Here is an 18,616-nt window from a genome sequence, read left to right as displayed (position 1 = left end):
ACTGGAGCCATCAACTCCCTTCCCTAGATCAACAAGACCAGCTGTCTTCCCAAGGACTCTCAGAGCCACAGTTTCTTCCCTCTCATGAGTGGAGCCTCAGTTGTGAATTTAGGTCTTACCCCAGAGTCTGAGCCCCACACAATATGACCCCTAGCCCATTTCTTTTCCTTTGTGTTGTTCTGTCCTCTTCCCTGGGTGCAGAGCCAAGCCTGTCTTCACAATACGGATGGTGTCTGCTGTAGCGGAAAGCACTAGTGCTTCAGAGCCAGATCTGGGTTCAAATTCTTCTGAACGACCTAACTTTGCTGTGTGGCCTTGGGCAAGCCAGTAGGCCCCTCTGAGTACCACGTTTCCCATCTGTAGAGGAGTGATGGGTACTTAATCAGTAAACCCAGCCCTACCCCAAGTCCCAGGGGCTCCCAGCATGAAGAAGGGAGGGAGGGGGATTTAACAGCCCTTTGCTTTTCTGGCCTTTCCTTCTGCAGCTCAGCTTCGGTCTGTGTTTCCGTTTATGCTCATTACTGAAGAAGGCTTACAGACCCTTGGCGCAGCAATGAAAGAGTGCTCCTGCTGACCTTGCTTTAATATCAAAGCCTTTCAGGATTGGAAACAAAATTAGAAGTATTTCACTGTTAAAGGGTATTCAGGGAGAGGAGGGGACCAGTCATTACTCTCCATGCGCGCATGTAAGTCAACAGCAGAGTTCTTGATACAGGAGGCGTGGGTTTAAATTCACACCCCACCCTTCACGTGAGCGGCAGTGGGTCAATTTCTTCCCCTCCCCGTGCCTCAGCTCCTCAGCTCCTCAGCTGTCAATCAGGGGTAATCACATACCTCTTTCCTAGGGTGTTGAGAGGATAGCAAATGAGTTACTGCAAACAAAGAATTTCGAGCAAAACCCGGCACATACTTGGCTCTCATTACCATGGTTATTCCCCCACGGCCCACGTAAATTCCAAGAAGGCAGCAATGCCTAAGATCAATATACAGTGCTTTTGCTGTTTAAAAGGCACATAAACATATTCTCAAAATTATTGTTAATTAAATGTTGAATGCCTTTTATAGCTGGCAATATAAATAGTAATATTTATGGTATAGTAGAATTATATGTTTATAGATTATGTTTATACTTTATAGTAAATTGGTGGTCGTTTATAATAAAAATGTAATATGTTTATTCCTGTTTCAGGGCAGAACATTCTTATTAAAATCATTTGAGATGCTTATAGCTGGGCATATTATTTTATGATGCTGGGCCTATCTTTGATTTATCCGACGTGGAGACTTTGGTGGAAACCCAAACCCCTCCTTCCCCGCTCTGCTTATTATTCCTACAGAATGCATGGCCCTTCTACAACCAAATCCTGAATGACAGTTTCTAGGAACAGGTTGTGATAAAACACACTTTTCTTTTCTCTCCGCATGGAAAAGTGAACGAAAAAACATAGACTTAAATAAAGCAAGAGAGAGGGGGGTTATGAGTAAGCAACATCTTGGCTGCTGGCTTAATAAAACCCTGGTTGAGTGGCAGAAAGAAAGGAAAGGAAAACCATTAGCAAAAGCAAAAATCTCTCTTGAATCATAAGTCACTCCCTGAGACTCTGGGATTCTTTTCTTCTGGACTAAAAGCTCCTATGTGGCTGCATCGGGAATCTGCTGGACACGCGCCTGTGGACAGGAGAAATCCATGTGGACACAGACTCTGTCGTTTGCTTACCAGCTAAGATGGTTTGCAAAGGTGGCCACACCCTCTATCCCTGTATGCACATCTCTGCGATATGACACTGCCACTGTCCCCGTTGAGTGGGTGTGGTCTATTCCCCACCCCGCCCCCGATGAATCTGACTTGGTCGGGTAATTTGCTTTGACTGACAGGATATATAAGAAGTGATGCCGTCTGCCTTCCACGCAAAGCTTCAAAAGCCCTTATAGCTTCCAGGCCCCCCCAGCCCTGGAGACCACCAGGTAAAGCAAAGCCTGGGCTAGCCTCCTGGGGGAAGGGAGACCACGTGAACAGGGACACTAAGCAGTGACCAGCACCATGAGTGAGGCCGTCTCAGAACATCCAGCTCCAGGCCAGCTGCCAGAAGACTCTCGCTGGACCAGTGGCCCCAGGCCACTCCCCAAACCAGCAGAAGCACCACCCCGCCAACCCAGCTCAAACTGCAGACTCGGAAAACTGCAAACAAACCAAATGGTGGTAGTTGTAAGGCACTGACTTTTGGTCAGCTCCTCCTCTTCAACAAGAGAACTGTGAATGTCTGAAGTTCTACCCCTTTACAACACGGTCTGGGAAGAAGACCCTGTCTCCACTTCCAAAAGTTGGTCCTGATTTGTCCAAGCCTGTTGTGGGGTGGCAGACAAACCCTGGGCTGACCCCAGCCACCCCTGCCTGTGACGTGAGTGTGGGTGGACTTGCCTCCCACCAACAGAATACGGCAAAGGTCGGGGGATGTGGCTCCCTCGACAGGATGATGTCACACAGGACTTCATCTCAGCAGAGCGGAACAGGGGACACCCCATGTTGCCAGGCCGCAGGGCAAGAAACCACAAACAGTCCCGACTTATGATGGTTCAGCTTAAGGTTTTTCAGTTTTCCAATGGTGTGAGAGTGAGATGCATTCAGTAGAAACTGTACTTCAGGCACCCATACAATCATTCTATTTTTACTCTCAGTATAGTAGTTGATAAATGAGATATGCAAAACCGTACTATAATACAGGCTTTGTGTTGGATGACAGCCCAACTATAGGTTAGTGTAAGTGTTCTGAGCACTGTTGAGGTAGGCTGGGCTAAGCCAGGATGCTCCGGAGGTTGGTGTATTCAGTGCATTTTCTCTTCTTTTTTATTTTTAATTTTTTTTTTTGAGACAGATTCTCTGTTACCCAGGCTGGAGTAGAGTGGTGCAATCACAGCTCACTGCAGCCTCAGCCTCCTGGGCTCAAGAGATCCTCCCACCTCAGCCTCCCAAGTAGCTGGAAATATAGGCACATGCCCTTTATCTGGCTAATTTTTGTATTTTTTCTGGAGACGGGGTTTCACTGTGTTGCCCAGGCTGTTAAGTGCATTTTCAGCTTCCAGTGGGTTTATTGAGATGTAATCCCATCACACATCCAGGGGCATCTGTCCTGGCAGCTTCTAAGAGCTGAGGGTGGCCCCTGGCCAACAACCAGCGAGAGAACAATGGCCCTAGTCCCACAGTCACAAGAAACTGAACCCTGCCACCAACTGTGCTCTAGATGAGAATGTGGCCCAGCCACCCAGAGGGACTGGTGGGACATGAGGCCCCGAGCCGAGGACCCACCTGGGCAGTGCCCAGAGCCTGGACCTGCAGAAACTGCCAGACAGCAGACAGGCGTGGCTTCAAGCTGCTGAGTTTGTGGTGATTTGTTACATGCAGTAGAGAGCGAACACTGTTATCCTGTTCTCCCCTGCCAACGTTTGACCCAAGTCTGGCCACTGAGATTATCAGAGGCGTTTGAACCAGATGAACTCCATCTTGAATAGCAGCTGGGTAAACTGAGGCTGAGACCCGCTGGGCTGCATTCCCAGACGGTGAAGGCGTTCTAAGTCACAGGATGATATAAGAGGTCAGCACAAGACACAGGTCACAAAGACCCTGCTGATGAAACAGTTTGCAGTAAAAGCCGGCGGAAACCCACCAAAACCAAGAGGACGACAAGCATGACCTCCAGTTGTCCTCACTGCTACACCCCCACCAGCCCCATGACAGTTTACAAATGCCACGGCAACGTCAGGAAGTTACCCTATATGGTCTAAACAGTGGAGGCATGAATAACTCACCGCTTGTTTAGCATATCATCAAGAAACACCATAAAAATGGACAAACAGCGGCCCTGGGGTGCTCTGTCTACGGAGTAGCCATTCTTTATTCCTTCATTTCCTAATAAACTCGCTTTCACTTTACAGACTTGCCCTGAATTCTTTCTTGCGACAGATCCAAGAACCCTCTCTTGGGGCCTGGATCGGGACCCCTTTCCCGTAACAAGATGGGAGGGAGAGATCAGCAGTCAGTGTCTTCTGGAAAAAGTAGTTTCCTCCTTCTAAGAAGAGAACACTAGGAACGACTGCCCCCTCCAGCCTCTGAGGCCACCCAGGTCGCATGGGGAGCCCGGATACACTGCAGCAATTCCCACCGACCTCAGGACGACGCCGCACGCAGGAAGGCAGGGCCAGACACTCACACGGAGGAGGAGAGCCGTGCCCGCCCTGACATGCCACACCGGACATCAGCTGTGGCCCTGGAATCTGACACCGGACACCTCATCAAGTGCACTGAAGAGTACACAGCAGGACTTGCAGCCCTGAGTGTCCCTGAGACGGATCCTTCCAGCCCAGGTGCTGCAGGTTTCACACAGGTTTCAGCCAGGCGCTGCGGAAAAGCCGATTGGCTGACAGCCACACACACAGGCTGTAACTCTGGAGGAGGGGGTGTCCACTCAGGATTATCCGCTTGGCTATGCAGTGATCTACTCTTGAAAATTGTTCCTGAAAATAACTCACAGGCCGGGCGCGGGGGCTCATGCCTGTAAACCCAGCACTTTGGGAGGCTGAGGTGGGCAGATTACCTGAAGTCAGGAGTTCCAGACCAACCTGGCCAACATGGTTAAACCCTGCCTCTACTAAAAATACAAAAAAATTAGCTAGTCATGGTGGCGGGCACCTGTAATCCCAGCTACTCAGGAGGCTGAGGTAAGAGGATCGCTTGAAACTGAGAGGCAGAGGTTGCAGTGAGCTGAGATAGCGCCATTCATTGCACTCCAGCCTGGGTGACAAGAGCGAAACCCTGTCTCAAAAAAAAAAAAAAAAAAAAAGAAAAGGAAAAAAAAGAAAAAGAAAAAAGAAAAGAACTCACAAGGCATTACAGAGGGCAGATGCTAAAAACTCAAAGCAAAGCCAAATATGGAAATTCCATCTCTCAAGAGAGTTTAAAAAAAAAAACAAAAAACAAAAAAACAAGCCTCACCTGTTCCTGATCAGCGGTGGGAAACGCAAACGCCTTCCGGGGCCCAGCAGGTGAAGTGGGAGGTGCACACATCCACATGGTAAATACAGGCCTATGCTGGTTGCCGCATTTCTTTTCTTTTCCAAGAGAGGTCTAAATTCTGGATATTTATGTAAAAGTGTTCCATGTTAAATATCAACAAGTAATTCAATATTTTAAGAATACAGCAAAGTAAACAAAACACATGTACAGACCAGATCTAGGTCCAGGGCCACAGGTGTGCCAACGCTGGCTCAGGTAATGCACTTGTGATGTTAAATAATAATAATAATAATAATAATGCAAAAGAGCATGGTTTTGTCTTTAGAGAGTAATTACTCAATTAGTAGATGACCGTCCTCAGAGCTTCTTCCTTTCTGAGGAGTCTGGAGCTGCTGGTGGAGCATTTCTCATTGAATCCTTTTGACCTGCTCCATCTCCCTGAGGTTTCACCAAGATCCAGAGGAAAAGAAGTGGTAGCCATTTTGTTTTGTTGTTTTGCTTTTGAGATGGAGTCTCTCTGTCGCCCAGGCTGGAATGCAGCGGCGCGACCTCGGCTCACTGCAACCTCTGCCTCCCGGGGTCAAGCGATTCACCTGCCTCAGCCTCCCAAGCAGCTGGGATTACAGGCTTGTGCCATCACACCCGATTAATTTTTGTGTTTTAAGTAGAGACAGGGTTTTGCCATGTTGGCTAGGCTGGTCTTGAACTCCTGGCCTCAAGTGATCCACCTGCGTTGGTCTCCCAAAGTGCTGGGATTACAGGTGTGAGCCACTGCACCCAGCCAGTACCTGTTTTATAAAATGAATATTAGAACCTCATTACAATCCTTCTCATGATGATGTCACCTCAAAGCTACAGAACAGAAGGGAAAAAAAACTCCACGAGAAGCGAAAGCCTTGAGCAGGACGCATGCTGGGGCTGGCAGATTTAAAATGTTACGGTTTTAAAGAGCATTACATTCTGACAACCTTCAGCAAGTGATATATACTTATTTTTCCAAGATGAGCTACAGTCAATCACAGGAAAACTCTTGAATTTCGGGCTTGGTGTGTTAAATTAAACAGCCCCGAAGCTCCTCTCCCGCTGCTTCAAATACGACAGCTTATCGATGGGAGACGTTGACGAGGAAATGTCTCAAGACTGGCGCAGGCTGCCGTCGTTAAAGATCTCGGGTTTTCCTCGGGCTTTTCTGGTTGGAGACTTTGAGTTAATTAAGGCTTCGACGGTGGCTTTGCTTCTCAAACCTCGCTGTAAGACTCTCTAACGGAGCTTGTAAAACACACACGCCCCACGTACCCGCCCTCAGTCCCCGAGATACTGATTGGGTGGGTGGAGGGTGGGGTTCAGGAATGTGCGTTTTCTAACAGTGCCCAACAGCGCCCCCAGGGGATTGCAGGAAGCCTGACAGGTCTAAGGCAACCTGCCGTGCCTGCCTCATTTTCCAAAAATTATTTGGTCATGGGACAGATTTATTTTGTTGAAAACTGCAAGTTGTGAGGCTCCTCCTTCAAGACCTCAATGCCTAGAAGAGGAACGTGCACCTGACTGTGGTACTTTTCTTGTACACGACACCATCCCTGTGGTCACATTTTATGGCACTATCCAAACTGTCAAACTGTCACCGCTGACAACACATCAATGTGACCACGTCATCACCCCGACTGCTAGCGTATGCTGATCGTTCTCCCAGTGGCTCCTGCATCGGGTAAAGTCGGGACCATGCAAAAGAACATGAAGCTCTTTCTTCAGCATGAACCTTCCAACCACCTCTTAAAACAGAGTAGTCACTGATTTATAGAACTGATGTTCTTTCACCCTGAACAGCATGGTTACAGTTAGGGGCTCACTTTAAAATAAGTATCAAAAACAGCCATTGGGGGCCCGGAGCTGTGGCTCACACCTGTAATCTCAGCACTTTGGGAGCCCAAGGCGGGTGGATCACTTGAGGTCAGGAGTTCGAGCCCAGCCTGGCCAACATGGCGAAACCCTGTCTCTACCAAAAAACACAAAAACTAGCCTGGCGTGGTGGCACGCGCCTGTAGTCCCAGCTACTCCAGAGGCTGAGGCAGGATGATCGCTTGAACCGGGGAGCTGGAGGTTGCAGTGAGCTGAGATAGCGCCACTGCACTCCAGCTTGGGTGACAGAGTGAGACCCCGTCTCAAAAGAAAAAAAAAAAAAAAACAACAGCTATGGGAATCTTCTGCAGATGGAGATGAGCAAGCCAACTGGGTAGGGTCAGAAATAACCTCTCAGTCAATGAGCCCTGTGCATAGCAACTGCTCAATACAGAGCCAGAGGACAAGGTGGTGGGGTGGGGACTCTGACCCCTACTCATGATGCTTCACTTCCCCCCGCCCCCAGTCATGATGCTTGAGTCTGATGTCCATTCCAAGACTGACCCCCAGTGAATCTGTGAGTGGGCCCTGTGCATGCACGCTGAGCCAGGGAGGCTCCGTGCTCAGGCCCTTTGCCGGGACAATGCCTGAGCGTGTATCTAACAGGCCACCCGCAGACATGGTGCGTGCTCAGGAGTGATGGAGCGTGGGAGTCTGTAGCATGCGGAAGGAGGTCTGCAGGTGCAGGTGCAGTGGGGACACTAAACAAAGGAGAGCCAGCAGGTGAGAAAGCTAATTCCCACCCGATTCATCTTCACTGCTGGTGGAGGGGAGGACAGCCTCAATGAGGGGCAAATGCTTCTTTCTTCAACACTTCTTTAGCGAAGAGAGAGCTGGCCTCTGGCCAAGAGCCTCCAGTGGAGGTCGGGATCCAGCCAGAAATTAACAACAGCAGCCAACATGCATCCAGTGCTCAAAAACGTACACGGAATAAGGCTTCAGAATTCAGGACCTGTGGGATTTTAGTAATTCAGCTGCTATAGCCTCCTATTACATATCATCTCCAGCGAGGTCTAAGGCCATGCCCGTCAACAACGGATCAGTGTTTCTTAATCAAAATGTATGAACAGTCCCGTGACGCAGGACAAACACAGCCCTAGGTGACTTCACATCAGTTCAGACAGGAGTTTTGGCACCAAATTCACTAAAAAGAGTGGTCTTATGGGTGGTGAGACAGTAAAACTCCTCTTTCCCTTCTGGCATTTGCACAGCAGAGGTTGATTATGCTGGTCAAAGGACAGCTGTTATTTGAGGAGGGAAAACAGTGCAAGACCTGGGTAACTAACAGCAGGGTCACTGACTGCCAGAGAACCTGTGTTTTATTCCTGCCATTCCCGGGGCTCTGTGGCTCATGAAATGCATGATGCAGGGTTAGTGTGGCTCAAAGGCGTTGCTGTGGCTGAGGTAGGAGGGAGCAAGAGCCCTTGCCGTCTGTGAGCCGGGTGGGTCCATAGATGTCCGTGTGAACAAGGACTCCGGCCATCAGCCAGGAACCTGCTAGTAAAAACGCACAGAGCTGGCGGGTGGGTCCCGACTGCAGGTTTTCCAAGCGCATGTTTTCCAAGCGCTTTTTGGATTTTGAAATTGCAGAAAAGGAACTAGGAATTTGGACTATTCCTATGCGCCCTCTCCCCTTCCACACACACAGATCAAGAGATGGGAGCCCAGGTCACCCGGGAACCCGCCTGAGGTTAACACATCACTGAGTGGCAGAAAAGGCATCTAGACCCAGACTGTCCCCCTCGGAGCACCGCTGCTGCATGTGGTGCAGAGCACAGATCACCAAGCACTTCCCCCCACCCCACACACACACCCTACACACACACACACACACACACACACACCCTACACACACACACCCTACACACACACACACCCTACACACACACACACCCTACACACACACCCATACACACACACGGGAAACCTGGGAGCCACCGATGAAGCTAAAAACAACTTCAGGAATATTTTCTGTGCTTCTCATTCGCTCACTTTCCAGACGATGGGCCGAGTAGAACACTAGCCATTTCAACACACACCCGGCTGGCTGAAAGGTGCTCCTGCTGCTCTGGTGTGCTTTGGGGCTGGGTGGGGAGAAGGTAGGCATCTTGAAGGAAAGAAGAAGGTGAGAGGCAGGGGAGGGAGGGAAGAGGGGGCCCGGGAGACTTTCCTCTGGGCTCGTGTGACGGCTTGGGTTAGAGCAGGAGGAAGTTGGAGGGAAAGAGCTGCCCGTTAAAGTGTAGCAGTAAATCTGCCATTCGTTCTGTTTATGCCTGGGGGAGAGGAAAGAAACACAAGCAGGCTGGGGCGGTGGCTCACACTTGTCATCCCAACACTCTGGGAGGCCGAGGTGGGTGGATCACTTGAGGTTAGGAGTTCGAGACCAGCCTGGCCAACATAGTGAAACCCCGTCTCTACAAAAATACAAAAAAAAAAAAAAATAGCCAGGTGTGGTGGCACATGCCTGTAATCCCAGCTACTGGGGAGGCTGAGGTAGGAGAATTGCTTGAACCCAGGAGGCGGAAGTTACAATGAGCCAATATCATGCCACTGGACTCCAGCCTGGGAAACAGAGTGAGACTCCGTCTCAAAAAAAAAACCAACAAGCAAACAAACAAAACAGAAAAGACAAATACTTCATAATTTTACCTATATGTGGATTCTTAAAAAGTCAGGTTCATAGAAACAGAGTAGGAGGGTGGTTACCAGGGACTGGGGGGCTGCAGGAGAGGAAATAAGGAAACACTGGTCAATGGTTCCAAAGTTTCAGTTAGGAGGGTCACATTCTGGAGACCTATGGGGCAGCCTGGTGACTCTAGTATACTTGAAAGTTGCTAAGTCAGTGGATCTTAAATATTCTCATTACAAAAAATGGTATGTGTGGGGATGGAAATGTTAATTAGCTCGATTTCATCATTGCACAATGGATGCACATAGCAAAACACTAAGTGGTACACCATACATGTATACAATCTTTAAATTTGTCAATCAGACCTTAATAAAGCTGGAAAGCAGAGTATGAACCTCAGCTGCACCTTTTACCAGGTTCTGGGCCTTGAGGAAGTTAACTCCTCTGTGCCTAGTTTGCTCATCTAGGAAATGGGGCTGATAACAGCACATTTGTCATTGTGCAGGTTAAACAAGATAATCCACATTTGTATCCGTAGAGCAAGCATTCAACAGATGCTAGCCATCTTCCTTATGATGGGTCTTGTTTTCTGTGTTTCTTTCTCCCAGAACACGTTAGCCTCATTCTTTGGTGAGAAAGGAGGAGCACCCAGTCATACCGTTGCTCCCCGGTTCTTCCCAGGCTGCAATTCCCAGCCTCCCTAGCAGCGGGCGTGATGTGACCGGGTTCCAGCCAAGGGAGCAAGAGCAGAGAGGGGCGTGTGCTCCCTCCAGCCCAGGTCACACATACCTCCCACGGTGGACCCTGTCTTCTCTCTCCCCAGTAGCTACCTACACGTGGAGCTGGAGCCCAGCCACGGAAGGAGCCTGTGCTCTGAGTGACCGAATGGGAGGTGGTCACAGACCAAAACAACCAGCTCTGGCCTCCAGAGGAGAGAGAAATAACGTCTCCCAATGCTGCCCTCCTGAGGTGCTGGGGTCCATTAGAGCAGCTGCCACTTCCTGTTGGCACCCTGGTCATCTCATGGCTTTGCCCCGCATGCAGCCCAGTTCCACTGCAGTCCAAGATCCCCAAGGGACAGCTTGCTCATTCAGACATGTGGTAGCGACACTTGAGAGGGAGCCTTGACGTGCTACAGAGATTCAGGGAAAACCACAGAGACCATGCTCCTGTATCAAGTGCAAACAATGGATTCTCCCGGCAAAACTCAAAAGAAGGTTGAGCTCACTAATGCGGAACGATGGGGGCAATGGTGCACAGGAAGGGAGAGAGGAGGGGAGGGAAGGAGAGAGGAAGGGAGGGAGGAAGGGAGAGAGGGAGAAAGGGAGCAAAGAAGGGAGGAAGGGAGGAGGGAGGGAGGGAGGAAGGGAGGAAGTTAGGGAGGCAGGGAGAGAGGAAAGGAGGGAGAGAGGAAAGGAGGGAGAGAGGAAAGGAGGGAAGAAGGGAGGGAGAAAGGGAGGGAGAGAGGAGGCAAGGGAGGAAGGGAGGGAGGTAGATAGGGAGGGAGAAAGAGAGGAAGGGAGAGAAGGAGAGAGAAAGGGACAGAAGGAGAGACGAAGGGAGAGAGGGAGGGAGGGAGGTAGAGAGAGGGAGGGAGGGAGGTGGAGGGAGGGAGGTAGAGGGAGGGATGGAGGGAGAGAGGGAAGGATGGAGGGAGAGAGGAAGGGAGGGAGGAGGAGAGGAAGGGAGGAGGAGAGGAAGGGAGGAGGAGAGGAAGGGAGGAGGAGAGGAAGGGAGGAGGAGAGGAAGGGAGGAGGAGAGGAAGGGAGGAGGGGAAGAAGGAAGTCAGGAGGGAAGAAGGGAGAAAGGAAGGAAGGAGGGAGGGAGAAGAAATCAAAGAAAATGGGAGCAAAGAACAGATGAAGAAAAGGAGGGAGGAAGAAAGGAGGGAGATGAAGGAACGAAGGAAAAAGGGAGGGAGGAAGGGAGGGCAAAAGAAAGACAATTTCTAAGCCAAAGGCATTTACATGGGATCTAAGCACCCAGGCAGGAGTAGGCGATCCTGTCGTTTTGCCACGTGGCAGTCAGCACCAGAACCCGTGATTGGCATGAAACTGTCAGAGACTACTTGCTAGGCATGGGGACAAAATCTGACAGGTGCCAATGATTGGGCAGGATGACTGCTGTCATCTGTGACTTTGAAAAGAAAAAGAAAAGAGAGCAGTTAAAGTACAACTGTGTGGCGTGCTGCATTGCTCACTATCAGATGAAAATAACAAAACATGCCCTCTGGAAGGGTTGCGCATCGTACGCCGGGGCATACTCATACCTTCCAGTACTCACTGAGCACCCAGTCCACATCAGGGTCCCTGCGAGGGAGAGCTGATGAGTAAACATGCCTGACTGCTGCCCTCGGGAAGCTTCCAGGCTGGGGACTGGTGTTTATAGATGGCAGAGTGCAGTGTACGCAGACACAGGTGCAGGGACAGAGGAAACCCAAATGGGAACCCCAGTCACACTGGGCGGCCACGACAAGTCCTTCCAAGGTGATTTCAATCAAGAAACAGTTGAGGAGGCGCCAGCCGTGGGCGCAGCTCGGTTAGAGACAGAGGATGAGCAGAGCTCAGGTGCTGGACAGAGAAGCCTGGAACGAGGAGGGGGCAGCGCGAGCTGTGCAAGGCCTCAGAAGCCAGGCCAGCAGTGGCATTTTCTTCTAGGTGCAATGGGGAAGCCAACAGAGGGTCCTCAGCTGCAGTGGATAGAAGCGGACTTTCACTTGGTGCCTATGGCTGCGGGGAGGGAGTGGACGGGCTGGAAGGAGGAGGCTGCTGGAACAGCCCAGGCAAGACCCTAGAGCCCCTCGGTCAGGAGTGCAGTGGAGATGGGGTCCAGCTGCGTTTGCAGACAGAGCTCAGGAGAAGTGGGACAGATGGGAAGTGGGGCTCAGGAGAGAGGGCACGGCGGGCTTGGGAGCCCAGGACCCAGGACGGTGTGCCCAGCTGCTTGTGCACGCACCTGCAACAGGCAGGGGCTGAGGCTCCAGGCAGGCCTTCCCCTGCAGCGTTACCCCTAAGGCTGCAGCCCACAGGGGTCCTCCACAGACCCTGGCCCGGCTTCTACCAGTGCCAACAAGGCACCATCCTCTTCCTTCTGAATTCCAGGATACTCCAGAAACGGCCTTCGGAGCTGATTCCCACAGCAGCGTTGTTTTGATGCGAGGCAAGCACCCCGCTGACTGGGGACTGCATTTGTCAGTGCTGACACAGATCACCAGGAGGCCTCCAGGAAGCGCACACAGGCAGAGGCAGGGGGAGGGGAGGGTCTCTCCATGCCTGGCCCCTCCCCTAATCACAGTCCCCAGCTGGAGCCTGCAGGCTCACACTCCTGGCAGGTGCCCAGCAGGCTTTGCACAGCAACAGGTGCACCCGCGCGAGGGCCCAGGAAATGGTAGAGAGCCAAGTGTCAGGATGACGCAGAGATGCCTCCTCCTGTTCTCAGAGGTGGGGACTGAGCTCACAGCGGGAAGGAAGCTCTTCTCTCTCTGCCTCTTCCCTCTCTGTATTTTCAGAGAATTCCAGACGCGATGCAAGCAGGATGCTCCCTGCTTGGTCAGGAGTGAGGCGGCCAGGAGGAGCCCCGAGTGCCTCCGCACCTTGGTGATGGCCCAGCCTCTGTGTCTGAGCAGTGAGCCCCACCTTGTGGCTCACCCGCGTCCTGGCCCTGCTTGCAGTGGCGCAGCTCAGTGCACACCCAGCTCAGTGCACACCCAGCTCGGTGCACACCCAGCTGGGTGCATACGTGCCCTAGGGGCTGCACAGTCAGCCAGGGGCTTCTCTTCCCACCTCATGCTGCATCCAGGGGCATCTACACCCAGGGTGGGGCTCAGAAATTGTCCCTTCTCCCCAGGAATACAGACAGAATCAGGGTGAGAAGAACCACTTTAGAAAATGGTTAGGTGTAAAACAGGAGAGGAGGGGAGGGAGGGAGACAGGGAGAGAGAGAGAGAGAGCGAGAGAGAGAGCTAGAGACTGAGATAGAGGTAGAAACAGAGACAGAGGAAGAGACAATGAGAGAAACAGAGACTGAGAGGGAGGAAGGCTACAGAAACAGAGACAGAGAGAGACACAGAGAGGTGGAGGAGGGCTACAGAGACTGAGACAGAGTGACTATGAGAGACAGAAAAGCTACAGAGACAGACAAGGAGATGATGAGACAGAGGGAGAGGGACAGAAAAAGGGAGGCACAGCAGGAAAGAGGAGGCAGAGTGAGGAGGAGCTGCCAGGGCAGAAGCAGGGAAGGGGGAGAGCAGGGTCATTTGTGCTCCCGGCCCTGCCCGAGCTCAGGCTCTGCAGTCAGACCCAGTTCTCACCCAGCTCCTCACCCCACCCAAGTGGCCGGAGGCAAGGGACCCACCCTCTCTAGCTCACTGGAGAATCTGTGTCCCTAACAATACACCAGCCCAGGCACCCAATCACAGCCCCCAGGCAGGCTGTCCCTAGGCTGCTCGGGTGAGGTTTACATCTGTTGTCCTAGTATTGTTATTATTGACATGATGTCTCGCACTGTCACCCAGGCTGGAGTGCAGTGGCATGATCTCGGCTCACTGCAACCTCCACCCTCCGGGTTCAAGTGATTCTCATGCCTCAGCCTCCTGAGTAGCTAGGATTATAGGCACCTGCGACCCTGCTCAGCTAATTTTTTGTATTTTTAGTAGAGATGGGGTTTTGCCATGTTGGCCTCGAACTCCTGACCTCAAGTGATCCACCTGCCTCAGCCTCCCAAAGTGCTGGGATGACAGGCATGAGCCACTATGCCCAGCCTGGTGTGCTTGTATTAGTCCACTCTCAAACGCTTCCCAGTATCACACAATAAGCAACCAGGACACACTACTTCCAAATCCACATAAGTGACCAGGTGCAGTAGCTCACGCCTGTCATCCCAACACTTTGGGAGGCCAAGGCGGGCGGATCACAAGGTCAGGAGATGGAGACCATCCTGGCTAACACTGTGAAACCCCATCCCTACTAAAAATACAAAAAATTAGCCGGGCATGGTGGTGGGCACCTGTAGTCCCAGCTACTTGGGAGGCTGAGGCAGGAGAATGGCGTGAACCCGGGAGGCGGAGCTTGCAGTGAGCTGAGTTTGCACCACTGCACTCCAGCCTGGGTGACAGAGCGAGACTCTGTCTCAAAACAAAACAAAACAAAACAAAATCCACATAAGTTTTGCATTAACCTCCAATGTAGTTCACACACGCTTTGTCCCACGTTTCCTCTGGGCTTAACTGGAAATCCAATCAACGCAGCAGGGTCTGCATCTCGGATTTCATGCTGAGGACCTACTGTGTGCTGTGCACTGGCTGGTGCTTACACATCCTGGATGCGTTTAACTTCCAAGAATTATAGATGTTACGTTAAAACACTTTTAAAACATAAGAGAGAAGTAATATTTTACATAATGTTGGCCAGTAGCCTCCCCAAATCCGTAAGTAGAAGGTAACTCGAAGAGAGAGTGAGACAGGAATTTCTCCCTGGGTTCTCAGTGCTCTGCACCGGGCGGGAATCCTGGTGTGGGCTGATCCCAGCACTTAAACATAAGTGCTTTCCATACTCCACAGCTTCCCCTAGTGCACAGCGCTGTAAGCCGTGAACGCGGTTGAGTATTTGCAGTTTTTTTTCCAGGGGAAGGGAGAGGCAATAGTGCATGGGTCCTCCCTCAGCTATTCCCCAAAGAGAGGTCATGATCTCCACTCTCCCGAAGAAGCATCGAGCAGAGGACAGGAGGGGTGTCCAGGATCACTCAGCTGCCAAGAGCAAAACTTGAGATCTCAGCACAGCCCTGCCTGAATGAAAGTTTGGAAGCTGATGTTTTCTACCGGGCCTCACATTTCCCAAACATTAAATCGTTGACTGACTATTAAAGCCATTAGCGTTTGAAGAAAAATAAGCTATCTTTAGTGAAAATGCAAGCCACATAGAACAGTATGGCCAGAGCCCGGCCCAGAATACCCACTGGATAAATGCTAGCTCTGGTCAATGTCATTATTCCAGAACTTATGTTTTTCTATAGCTGTGCACCATACAAACAGAACCAACAAGCAAAATAGGTTTGAGCTACACTTTGAAAGTCTGACCCTGGGACAGTGTATAGATTCACAGTTTCTATTAAATGTCAAATGGATTTTAATTTCAAAGCTATAAAACAGAGCAATAAAATACCTAGGATAGTAGCTCAACCCTTTTCTACTTCTTAAAAGGAGAAATAACAGGATTGTGGTGGTAATGAAAAAATCAATCTTTAGTAGGTTTGGAAAGCTTTGCTTAAATTGAAGTTTTCCAGGGGTGAGGTATATAGAATTAGAGATTATTCTGTTCCTACCGGGGCTGAATATGTTTAATCGTCATTTTAAAAAAAAAAATAAAAAATCGTTTTTTATTCAGTTCGGTAGGCTGTCCTCATAAGTTCCCTAAAGCAAACTTCCTTCCAGATTCCCATCATCTTTGTGCCAACAGCTGCCACCCCTACCCCGGGACCCTGTGCTCAGCATTCACCTGTCAACACACATTTAGTGCCAGGTGCTGCCCAAGTGCTGAGGCTGCATGCAGAAGAGCACAAACCCCCCAGATGAGGCCTCACTTCCCCATTTTACAGTCGGAGAAACTGCTCTCCTGGATCTAACAGTCTGAGGGGGTTGGGGAGGAGGGTGTGGGCACCAAGCAGTGTGGCACCGTGACACATGCCAGGAGGGAAATAAGATAGGGAAGGGTGGTGAAAGGAGGCTGGGGACTCCAGTTACCTGTGAGGGAGGAGCAGAGACGCCCACATGGCTGCAAAGCAGCAAAGGCAGAGCGGTAGGCAGTGGTTAGCTCAGGGACAGCTTGGTGGCCATCAGAAAAAGTTTGGACTTTCTTCCAAGTGCAGCCGGCCACCCCTGGGGTATTTCAGGCAGGGATGCTGGCTGGTATGCATGCCCTCTCAGCTCAGCCCTGGCTCCCGGGAGCACTCTGCTGTCTCTTTCTCTCCAATTGCACCAAGGACTCCTACTCCCAGCCGCTCATTGAATAGAGAAAGATGCAGTGGTTGCAGGGGGAAGGAGAAACATAAGGTTTTCTCCAGTAAGACCCTATGAATCCCCTTGAATGACCTTCCATCATCTCAAATGTGATGCATTAATTACCTGAAACAGTCCTCTTTCTGGAGGTCCCATCTCTGCCACTGTGAACACATTCTTTCCTCCTCTGCAGCCAGCTGCATTGGCTTCACTGGAAACTCTTCCCTTGCCTTCTTCCTGGAGCTAGTTCTCTTTTTCTTTATTTTTGAGACAGTGTCTTGCTGTTACCCAGGCTGGAGTGCAGTGGCAAGATCTCAGCTCACGGCAACTTCCATCACCCAGGCTAAAGCGATCCTCCCACCTCAGCCTCCCCAGTAGCTGGGACTACAGGCAAGAGCCACCACATCTGGCTAATTTTTTTTCTTTTTCTTTCTTTTTTTTTTTTTTTTTTTAAAGCAGAGACAGGACTTTGCCATGTTGCCCAGGCTGGTCTTGAACTCCTGAGCTCAAGCAATCTGCTTGCCTTAGCCTCCCAAAGTGCTGAGATTACAGGTATGAGCCACTATGCCCAGCCTCTGGGACTAGTTTTCTATTGCTGCATAACAAATAGCCACAAACTTGGGACTTAGAATGACACCCATGTATTGTCTCATGGTTTCTGCAAGTCAAAGTCCAGGCACAGACATAGCAGAGCTGACTTTTCAGCTCAGCATCCCACGAGCCTGAGATCAAAGTTTGGGCTGGGCTGGACTCCTGTCTGGAGCTTGGGGTCTTCCTTGAACCTCACACAGTTGGCAGAATTCAGTTTCTATGGTTGTAAGACCCAGGCCATCTTTCTCCCACTGGCTGTCAACCAGGGGTCGCCCCCAGCTCCTAGAGGCTGCCCAAAGTTCCTTGCCATGTGGATCCCTCCACAGGTCCCAGTCTCTCTGAATTCTTCTGTCCTTGACCTCCAGATCTAAATTTAAAGGGCTCTGATGATGAGGTCAGGCCCACACAGTTTGTATTTTTGATTAACTCAAAGTCAACTGATTAGTTACCTTAATCACAACTGCAAAATCCCTCTTGCCACGTAATCTACTGTAACAGCCGAACACCAGGAGGCAGAGGCCACAGGGCATCTCAGAACTCTGCTCACCACACTCCCCTATGTCCCATGCTCCTTACATCTGAGTTCCCTTTCATTTAGCCATTCCTTCCCTCACACCTTCCACACTGCACTATGCCTAACTCTTCCAATGCATTGCACACTTTCATGCCCCTAAAGTTTTGCCCAGGCGATTCCCTCTACTGTGAATGCCTTTCCCTGCCTGGGGAATCTCGTCCTTTGAGGCCCAGCTCAACGTCTCTTCCTTCCTTAAACCTCACCCTGCCCAGGGAAACCTGCAGGCTTCTCGCCAGTGGGTCCTCAGCAATCCCTTCACACTAACGACACAACATGCCAGTGGTCCTCAGCAATCTCTTCACACTAATAACACAACATGCCAGGGTGACGAGGCTCCAGGTGTGGCTCTGACACTTATGAACTAGTTAACTGGGCTTCTCCGTGCCTCAGTTCTCCCACTGATCCCAGGGTGATTATGAAGGTGTTGACGCCATGGCATTGTTGTGAGAGTTCACAGAGTCCATCCATGTAAAGCAGCGGGAACATGTCCATCACAGGATGAACACTTGACAAGGGGTCATATTGTGGGGTGAATGTGTGTGTCTCCTCAAATTCATACTCTGAACTGCTCACCCCCAAGGGGACGGCAGAAGGTCTTTGGGAGGTGATTGGGTCATGAGGATGGAAAGGTTGGTGTCTGTGTTGTTTTGAGACAGGGTCTCACTCTGTCACCCAGGCTGGAGTGCAGCCACGCCATCATGGCTCCCCTGCAGCCTCTACCTCTCAGGCTCAAGTGATCCTCCCATCTCAGCCTCTCGAGTAGCTGGGACTACAGGCATCTGCCACCACCGCCCGATAATATTTTACTTTTTTTGTAGAGACAGGGTTTCTCCATGTTGGCCAGACTGGCCCTGAACTCCTGGGCTCAAGCAATCTGGCCTCCCAAAGTGCTAGGATTATAGGCATGAGCCAGCGCAACTGGCCGAG

General features: G+C 50.8%; 1 protein-coding gene across 8 annotated transcripts in view; it reads right to left on the bottom strand.

The window, feature by feature from the left end:
• GLT1D1 (glycosyltransferase 1 domain containing 1) overlaps positions 1–18,616 on the bottom strand; it is a 140,231-nt gene that overhangs the window by 2,335 nt on the left and 119,280 nt on the right. Inside the window, exon 12 of one of the 8 annotated variants that reach the window (XR_008492957.2) lies at positions 4,988–5,126. The exons of the other annotated variants lie outside the window; for them this stretch is intronic. The gene's annotated coding sequence lies outside the window, so the exon portion shown is untranslated. The remainder of the gene's footprint in view (positions 1–4,987; positions 5,127–18,616) is intronic. 8 annotated transcript variants of the gene reach the window in all.

Source organism: Pongo pygmaeus, chromosome 10, assembly GCF_028885625.2.
Source record: "Pongo pygmaeus isolate AG05252 chromosome 10, NHGRI_mPonPyg2-v2.0_pri, whole genome shotgun sequence".
In the NCBI taxonomy this organism is placed as follows: Eukaryota; Metazoa; Chordata; class Mammalia; order Primates; family Hominidae; genus Pongo; species Pongo pygmaeus.
The sequence above is the reverse complement of the archived record's forward strand: the minus strand, read 5'-3'. Positions and strand labels throughout refer to the sequence as shown.